Raw genomic sequence first — 8,834 nt, 5'->3', positions numbered from 1 at the left:
CAAACCTTTTGTGATTCCATGATTTTATGAGTCAAAGAGAGCAAACAGGACAATTTCTAACTTGAGAACAAAAGGCAGAACTTGTTGCTGAATGCTCTCTTTTCCAGGCACTGCTCAGGAGGGACAGAAAGGGGATCAAGGCCTGGAAAGTCTCCCAGGGACATTTAACAGCTGAGTGGGAGTGAGAGAACAGATCTGCAGGAAAAGCACAGCTAGGAACGGGAGAGATGTCCAGGAATGGGAGAGATGTCCAGGAACGGGAGAGGTGTCCAGGAACGGGAGAGGTGTCCAGGAACGGGAGAGGTGTCCAGGAACGGGAGAGGTGTCCAGGAACGGGAGAGGTGTCCAGACCAGATGGATGTTCCCAAACAGACACCAAATCCTGGCTGTGCTGGGTCCTGGGTGAATATTGGGTCCTGCTGGTTTTGACCTCCTGTTTTCCATCTGCAGGACGTTCACAAGGATTCCCACAGGCACTGTGAGGATAAATCCTCCTGGGTTTGGACAGCGCCCACAGCCCCCTGGGATGGGGATTGGAGAACTCCATGGATGTGGAATTTAGCTGTGGGCTTCCTGTGAATTTGGCTCCTTGTTTCCCTGCCCAGGTCACTGCTGAGGGACCCGAATTCCAGGATGGGAGCTGCATCCTCAGCCTCGTGTCAGGAAGGTGCTGCAGGAGAGCTCCAGCCCCAGCAGCAGCAGATGCTGGGGAAGCAAACCGGACAAAGGGAAGGTAGGACTCCTTCCCAGGGGTGGTTCTGCTTTGTCCCTGGCAGTGAAAAAGTTAAAACTCATAGGGTTATTCATGAATTCCGCTTTTTAAAAACATGTCCCATTAAAATGCAGATTTAGGCTTCCATTTGCAAAGAACATCGTTATTTCCAATTCTGTATGGGAATCCTTTTTGTATTTGTATCTTTTGGGGAGAAAGTCCAGCTGCCTCTTGTGAGATTGCACATATCTCTTCAGATGTCAACAAATCATTGAAAAGTGTCAGAAAGGGGGAAATGAAAGATAATTATTCAAACCATGGAGAGCTGCTTTGAAAGTGAATAGGATCTGTCAGATAGGCTTTGAGAACAGCAGTTGGCTGCTTGCATGGGATATATTAAATGGACATATCCAGAGGCAAGGGATGCTGTTTTAGATTCAGATCAGTGGAAGCCAGAGGATTTTTTGGGTGGAAGAAGCTGAAACCACCAGGAATTACTGAGGGGAAATCAGATTTTTTTGGGTGGAAGGAGCTGAAATCACCAGGAATTTCAGAGGGGAGATCAGCTGGGAAAGGGTTTTATAGAGTTAGGGTGAGATGTTAAAGGGAAGAGAAATGGCTGTAAATAAAGGCAAGGAAAATGGAGATTTTTGTCAGCTCTGGTTTGGGATAAAGTACAAGGAGGATTTGGCTAAATTGAACATAGATGGGGAGGTGTAAAGGGGAATTTTCCTCAAAATCCCACCCAGCAGCAGCAGCATCACCCCAAAGCCTGTCCCCAAGGGCCACATCCAGACTCCTCTGGGACACTCCCAGGGACTCCAAACCTCCCTGGGCAGCTCATCCCAAGGCCTGACCGCTCTGGCAGAGAAAAATTGTCTCCAGTCTCCAACCTGACCCTCCCCTGGTGTAATTTGAGTCCTTTTCCTGTCCTCCTTTCCCTTGGGACAGGAGAGCAGAACCCGACCCCCCCTCACTGCCCCTCCTGGCAGATACTCCAAGAACATTTTCCAGCAGGAATTTGCCCATGGAAAGGGAGCTCAGGCCTTGGCAGGGGCTGCCCAGGGAGCTTTGCAGTGCCCATCCCTGGAGGTGCCCAAGGAAGGGCTGGACGTGGCACTCAGGGCTCTGGGCTGGGGACAAGGTGGGGACAGGTCACAGCTGGGACTCCCTGGGCTGGGAGGGCTTTTCCAGCACCAGGATCCTGGGATTCTGTGGAATTAAAGACCCTTAAAGGGGTGCCAAAGGTGAGTGAGGAATACCTGGAGACTTCTCCCCCTCTCCTTTTCCTCAGTCTGTCTCCCCTGTGCCTTTCCTGGCTGATCCAGCTGGTGTTTGGGTGGATGGAAAAGGCAGGAGAGTCTCCAGCAGCTTTCCATTATTTCTGCTCTCTGGCCTGGGATGGGCCAGGCTGGACATTGGGAGCTCTTGGGACAGTGGGAGGTGTCCCTGCCATGGCAGGGCTGGGCTGGGATGAATTTAAGGTCCCTTCCCACCCAGACCATTCCCTGATTCTCTGCCTGATGTCCCAGCTGGGATGTGCTGGGATCCTGCAGCCAGAGGGGCTGAATCCTGGGACACGGAATTGCTGGAGCTGCAACCCAGGAGAGAATCAGCTCCATCCTCATTTCCCAGCTCTGTGTGCTGAAGTTCTGCCGAGGGTGAGGGGAATTCTCCTCCACCCAGGGCTCCACTCAGCTCCTGCTGCAGCTCAGGGGGATTAAAACGAGGCAGAAACAGAAGGGGAAGAGCTGAAATGAAAGAAGTCTGAAGAAAAACAAAAAAAACCCAAACAACCAAACAAAAAAAGAGGTTTTCTTTGGGGAGCTCTGTGCTTCCTCCAGGGAGTTTTCCAAGGAGATAATCTTTGAGATGCTGGCACAAGGTATTTAATTCCCTGTTTCAAGACAGGAAAAGGAAGAAGAAAGTAAAGAGCAAAAGGAAAAGATGCCTTTTTTCCTGTCAAAACACAATCTCCCTCTTACTTTGGGGGGAAAAAATAACAAAACTTCCTCTGTTTTATTGATAATTATTTCTCCAGCAAATGGGGTTTTACATTTAAATGGATTCTTCTGCTGAGAAACCAACACTTGGCCTTGGAAAGTCTCCTTTCAGCATGATGGTGTTCATATTTATATCTACAAAGGATTTAAGCTTGGGGTTGTTTTTAGTGGGATCTGTGTCCTTGCCTGTAGAGACCAATGGCCCAACCCCAAAGAAGGATCAGGGAGAGCTCCCTGCTGTCGCTGTCAGCACACCCAGGACAGTTCCTGCAGTGTTTTCCAGGGATTCAGGGGAGTCTGTGGGGATTTTAATGCCAGGTGTGTGTGGCTGAGGCCTGGGACTGCAGATCTGTGAGGGGAACACCAGGGCCAGGCCAAAAACACAGCCCCATTCCATGATCTGAGTAGGGGAAGTTTAATCCTTTGGGTGCCAGGTTTGCAATTCCACAGCGGATTGGGAGCTTCTGCCATTGAAAACTCCATGGTGGGACTGATTATTTGCCTTTTTTTTATCTTTTGGGCCTGCAAAGTGTATTTTCACACGGGAAGATGGAGTTTGGGGTTCAGGCACTTTGTGTCTGAGGGGAGAGAAATGGGCAAAGAGAATTTCTGCTAAAGGGAAAAGAGTTTTGAAGTGGTCTGAATTGAGCTCCAAAGAGCCAAGATAAAGCTGGGCAGGATGGTTTGCTCCTGATTTTGTTTTTATTTCACCATCAGGACGGTTCTGATGCTCTGGTGTTAGGGAGGAGCAGGTGCTGCTCCAGGGAGGTGGAAAAAAGGAGCCTTTTTGAGCCCAGCACAAGGTTTGCTTTCCACCCTGGGAATCTCAGATTTACCCAAGTTACTGCAATGAAATAATTCACTGGCAAACCAAAATCATTCTCTGTGTTCATCTGGCAAACCAAAATCATTCTCCGTGTCCATCCTCTCCGTGTCCATCCTCTCCGTGTCCATCCTCTCCGTGTCCATCCTCTCCGTGTCCATCCTCTCCGTGTCCATCCTCTCTCTCCTTGTTCATTCTTGTTCGTCCTGTCCTTGTTCATCCTCTCTATGTCCATCCTCTCTCTCCTTGTTCATTCTTGTCCATCCTCTCCGTGTCCATCCTCTCCGTGTCCATCCTCTCCGTGTCCATCCTCTCCGTGTCCATCCTCTCCATGTTCATTCTTGTCCATCCTCTCCTTGTTCATCCTCTCCTTGTTCATCCTCTCCTTGTTCATCCTCTCCTTGTCCATCCTCTCCATGTCCATCCTCTCCATGTCCATCCTCTCCTTGTCCATCCATGTCCATCCTCTCCATGTCCATCCTCTCCATGTCCATCCTCTCTGCTCACCTCCTGCCCCAGACTGAGGGGATGTGGGAGCTCCAGGATCCCCTTCCAGGGCCGCAGAATTGCGGGCAGTGCATTCCCACAGCATCATCCCGGCAAGGATCAGCCCCTTCCCCGCCATCCCCCGGCCCTTCCAGGAGCATTTCTCCCCATGGATCTCCTCCCTGGGGGCTGCAGGAATTCCGGGGCAGGTAGAGCCGTGCCGGGGCCGCGTGCCCAGCCCAGCTCAGCTCAGCTTTTCCGCCTGGCACGGAGCAGAAAGAGGCGCTTGTTTGTGCCGGGCCCCGCTGCAGGTGCCGCCCCGTCAGTAAAATGTTGTTGGAAGAGAAGCTTGCAGGTGCTGGACGACGCTTCCTGGGCCCGGAGCGAGCTGCAGAGGCTGCCAAGGCCAGACAGAACCGCTCTGTTGCCTTAAGAGTGCATAGAAAAAGATGTTTCAATGCTGTCGTCGGATCTGGGTGCTTTGCCACCGAGGACAAAAAGTCTCCTGTAAAATTGGATTTAAATAGTCCTATCTCACTTGTGCTCTGGGGGAGCAGATTCCATTGTGCCGGTGTCCCCTCTGCAGTATGATATCATAGCTTCAGAGGAAGCCTTTATTCCGAGGTCACATCAGTTTGTCCTGGGGATGCAATCATTTTTTGTGCCACGGACAATGTTTTACTGTGGAGATATGGGCCAGATGGCTCAGCCACTTGCAGTCCAGAGTGAAACAGGCTCTTTATTGTGGCTGAATAAACAGAACCTATTGTCCCCCGCTCGTGAAACTCTTGTGGCCGCGGCCGGGCGAAGATGAAGTATGAAATTTTCACGGCTGAGGGAAGAATATGTAAAACAACAAGCAAAAGGGGTGTGGGCTTCCAAAACATTTCCTCATTGTCCCTTCTGTTTTGCCCCTCGCTGGAGATGAGGTATTTCCATGGCCTGCCATGGTCTGGGGTTGTTTCACGGGTCCCCCCCGTGCTCTGCGCCTCCCCCCAGCTCATGCCAGGATTTCCTGCTGCAGGGCCTGCACAGGTAGAGCTTTGCCAAGCCCCTGTCTCAGGATTTATTGTTTTACAGCCCCGAGAGCTCCCCCTCGGCCGGGGCTCTCCCATGGGCCGGCAGCTCACAGAGCGGTGCTGAGCGAGTGGGGGAAAAGAGATTTTCCTGCACACCAAAAAACCAAATTCCTTCCCCCCTCCCCGGCCATTCTTTCCCCCCAGGGCTCAGAAAGGTTTTTTTCCCCCTAAAGAAAATTCTCCTTTTCCTTTTAAACTCCCCCCACCCAGAGTTTCCTCCACGGCAATGTCAGAAGTGTTCCTTTCCTCCCTCTAATTGCAAGCCAAGCCAACCTTGACTGGCAAGGAGAAAGTCCCTGACAGGTTTGGGCTGAGTCCAGACCTTCTCAGAGAGTCTGTCAGGCGCTGTTTGACAGCATGCAAATGTATGGAAATGAGGGGACACTGGCCGAGCACCTGCGGAAAGTGTCCATCCCCTCTACCTCCTCCACACGTGAGCTTTGGGAATGCTGCTCCATCTCCCCGTGCCAGAGGATTCTGCGGCCGTCAGCACAACTCGGGGCCGGCCAGAGCCTCGCTCTTTGTCCTGCTTGAGGCGCAGCCCCTGCGCCGGGGCCGTGGCTCCCATCCAGCCCTTGTGAATCCTCCTTTCCGCCTGCCCGGAGCTTCCCCGCAGCATCCCGAGCCTTTTGGGCTTCCCGTGTCAAGGAACGCCTTCTGTTCGCCGCAGAGCCAGACAAAAAGGCAGCAGCTGGAGCGGGAACCTGCGGCAGCTCCAGCGCCGGGGGAGGCGGCGGGGAGAGGCACCTTGAGAGAGCCGAGGCTGCCAAAGACAAACCGCGGCCGTGGGGAGCAGCCGGGGGTCCCCGGAGCCCCCCGGAGCAGCCCCCGGGCACAGGGAGGGGAGGGTTCCTCCTCCCGGGGACGAGGAGAGCGAGGGAGGCGTTTGGAGAGCTCCTTAAACAGAGAAGGGCTGCGAGCTCGGGCAACTTTGGTACCCGAGTTCAGAGCTGGCACGGCAAGAGAGGGTTTTGAGAGCGTGTCAGACACATCCTGCACCAACTCCCGGCCAAAACGGGGCTGAATCCTCCCAGATCCCCTGGGGCAGCTCCAGGTTCACACAGCTGAACATCCCAGCCAGGGGTGAGCCAGGGACAGCTCCGGGGGTCACACATGGCCCTCACAGGCGGCTCCTGGGGCTGGAGCCCAGGCTGAGCCACTGGGCAGTGCTGGCACGGCAGAGGCGCCTTCCCCTGAGCCACAGCCTCAGCTGGAACCAGACAATCACAGGATCATGGAATGTCCCGAGCTGGAGAGACCCCCAGGATCATGGATCCAGCTCCTGGCCTGCCCAGACCCCCCAACAAGCCCAGCCTGGGCATCCCTGGCAGCACTGTCCTGGAGCTGTGGCAGCCTCGGGGCCGTGCCCATTCCCTGGGGAGCCTGGGCAGTGCCAGCACCTCTGGGGAAAGAAGAGCCTTGCCCTAAAATCCAGCTGTGCCAGTGGAAGCAGGATCCTCACCCTGCTCCATCTCTCCCAGCAGGAAAAGCCAGGTCATGCTGGAGTTGAAACCCAGCCTGAAAACCAGGCGGAAAAACACCCAGAAATATTTCAGAGCGTGAGGCAGCACATGGACACCACAGCCAGGTGAAGGCTGAGCTCTGAGGGTCAGAGGCCTGACAAAATAAGGGAACCACGGCTCAGGCTTGGGACAGCAGCGGTGCAGGGAATGCAGGCGGCTGCTGCTGGAAGCCAGGTGGATGCAGGGGGCTTGGAAGTTGCTCCTGGGGCTTTTTCTCTGCCTGGGGATGGGTAAGAACCGGGCTGTTGAGCAGGGATCGGCAGGCACTGGGTGTCCCCAGAGCTCCCCTGGCAGCAGTTTTGTCACCCAGGGCCTGGATCAGCACACCCAGAGGGAGCTGCTCCAATTCCCCCTGCTCCGTATGGAAATCAGCCCCCGCTGTCTCCGGAGAGAGAAAACCAGCGCTGCTCCGTCCGGGCTTTTTTTGTTTGGTTTTTTTTTTCCCTTCCCACTTTGGAGCCCAAGGTAGCTGCATTTAGAAGCTTTATGTCCTTTCTTTGCCGCTGCGGCAGGGTTGTGGTCACTGAGGCAGCAGTAACTTTGAAAAAATGACCCGTCTACACCCAAACAATAACAGAATCCCCCTTTTTATGTTGGCAACGCCCAGCGCTTTCTCTGCCCTTCAGGACTCCCCACGTAGACGCAACTGTTTGCCCAGCCCTCTTCTGAACAACTTAATTAAGCAAAAGAAAAAGTGTCACTTTCTGCCGGGCTCACAAAAACAGAGCTGTGGGGGTAAGGAGGGGACGCGGCAGCAGCCCCGCATTCCTCGGAGGGCTCGCAAGGGACCCTGTCCCCAGCCAAAGGAGAGGTTTTGTCTGTGCTGGTGGCACCGAGAGGCCGAGCCTGGCCCCAGGTGCCAGGAGGGGTTTGGTGGCACCTCTGTGCTCATTCCCGAGCCTGGCGGGTCCAAGCACTTTTCCAGACTCTGTGAAAAGAGGAGCAGCTCCTTTTTTCCCCTCCTAGGGGATCAAACCGCTCATCCTCCCAGCCAGGGCAGCTCTGGAGGCTCCCAGATTTCCCTGGATCCACACCGGGAGCTGCTGGGAATCCTCGAGGTGATTCCAAAGGCTCCCTGTGAACTCCCGAGGGAGTTCAAGGTTCAAGTCCTTGTGTTTGGAGCCTGGATCTGCTCTGGGAGCACCTCAGTGTCCCTTCCCGGGCTGCTCCGTGCGGCTCCAGCTGCTCCCTGTCCAAGGAAAGGGATGAGCCTCTCACCACGAGTGCTTCAAGGGCCTGGGCTCTCAGGGCTTTTTTATTTAACGAGGGGGAAAAGTTGCTCTTTAGCAGGCAGGGGAGGCTGGAGCAGAACTGTCTGGCTGAGTTATGGGCTCCCCTTCTGCCTTTATCTCCATTAAAGGAGCATAAATTCGTTTTGGGCTCCGGTTCTGCGGGGGTCAGGGGCTGCTGTGGCTCGCACAGCCCCGGATCGATGGCCCGGGAGGGACCGGGGCCTGGGGGGCTCTTTTCAGATTAAAAAGATTAAAGACAGTGTCCTTGTTCTCTCCCATCCCAGGCTCCTCTGTCCTTTGGTTATCCCTGGCAGGCAGGAGTCTCTGCACGCCAGAAATCCTGGAATCCCCCGAGCAGACCCCCATGTTTTAAACAGTGAAATTTAACAGAGCCAAAAGGGCCCTGAAATGCTTGGCTGTATTTTCTTGGCCTCTTCAAGTCCTGATAAACCCTTTTATTGAAGAGTAAAGGGAGCCAGGCAGCAGAAGTTACATCCCCAAAGACTGAGATCTCTTGGGATGAAGGTGTGATATTCCCTTTGGAATTCCAAGGTGGGAACAAGCACAGCACAGGGGAGACTGGAGGGGCAAAGCCTCTCTCTGGTGTGGAGACCACCCTCAAACACCACCCTTGGCATCCTCAGACTTCCCAAACCGCTCCACACGCGCGTGATCACACACACAAACACGGAGAGCACGTGGGGAGCAGGAATTTGCCCATGGAAAGGGAGCTCAGGCCTTGGCAGGGGCTGCCCAGGGAGCTTTGCAGTGCCCATCCCTGGAGGTGCCCAAGGAAGGGCTGGACGTGGCACTCAGGGCTCTGGGCTGGGGACAAGGTGGGGACAGGGCACAGCTGGGACTCCCTGGGCTGGGAGGGCTTTTCCAGCCTCGGGAATTTTGGAATTCTGGGACACAAACACCCCAAGCAGCCAGGGAGAGGCCGGTGCTGGTGACAGCAGTGACACTCGGGGGTGCA

Source organism: Parus major, chromosome 1 (assembly GCF_001522545.3).
Source record: "Parus major isolate Abel chromosome 1, Parus_major1.1, whole genome shotgun sequence".
Classification (NCBI taxonomy): Eukaryota; Metazoa; Chordata; class Aves; order Passeriformes; family Paridae; genus Parus; species Parus major.
Note: the sequence above shows the minus strand (reverse complement) of the source record.